General features: G+C 37.0%; 1 long non-coding RNA gene across 1 annotated transcript in view; it reads right to left on the reverse strand.

The window, feature by feature from the left end:
* LOC106876219 (uncharacterized) overlaps positions 1 to 860 on the reverse strand; it is a 13,019-nt gene that overhangs the window by 11,391 nt on the left and 768 nt on the right. The window lies entirely within an intron of this gene.

Genomic DNA, 860 nt, shown 5'->3' on the forward strand with positions numbered 1-860 from the left:
TGGATTTGGTAGACGGAAATTGAAAGAAGTCCGTCGTATATATGTATATATATATGTGTGTGTGTGTGTGTGTGTGTGTGTGAGTGTATGCCTTTGTGTCTGTGTTTGTCCCCCCACCATCGCTTGACAACCGATGTTAGTGTATTTATATACCCGTTACTTAACGTGTCAGCAAAAGAATCCGATAGTATAAGTTCTAGGCTTACAAAAAATAAGTTTTGGGGGCGATTTCTTCAACTAAAACTCTTTAAGACGTTGCTCCAGCATTGCCGCAAGTAAAAAATAAAACACACACACACACACACACACGCACACACACACACACATATATATATATATATATACACACACTTCATTCTTTCATTTGGTTTGCAAGACACTCGATATGAATTCCTGTGCTGAAATAAATCTTGTGTTTAGGTAAGGTCATTATGCCAATTAAAGTAAACACGCGCACATGTCCAATACCACTTCTTTATTTTACCAACCAACTAATCAGTGGTTTCTTGAAAGTGTTGATTGAACAATCGATCAATTGTGAATTTTCTCCATCGGAGTCCTTTCTCATTAATGACATGCCCTCACTCTTCAATGTCTGCTCTGTGTGTCAGAGAACTAGTCTTATACCTGTGTGTGTAGAGGTATGTATGTTTACTTATGTGCGTGCGTTCAGGTTGAGTGTGCGCGCCTGTATGGTGTAGTAGATTGTGTTTTGAATAGGTAAGCGTCAGTGTGTATGTTTACGTGTGTGCGTGAGTTTATTTTAATTAGTGACATAATGACCCTCCCTAGACATAACAGTATATATATATGTGTATGTGTGTGTGTATGTATATATATATATATATATATATATATAT

Source organism: Octopus bimaculoides, chromosome 8 (genome assembly GCF_001194135.2).
Source record: "Octopus bimaculoides isolate UCB-OBI-ISO-001 chromosome 8, ASM119413v2, whole genome shotgun sequence".
NCBI classification, from domain to species: Eukaryota; Metazoa; Mollusca; class Cephalopoda; order Octopoda; family Octopodidae; genus Octopus; species Octopus bimaculoides.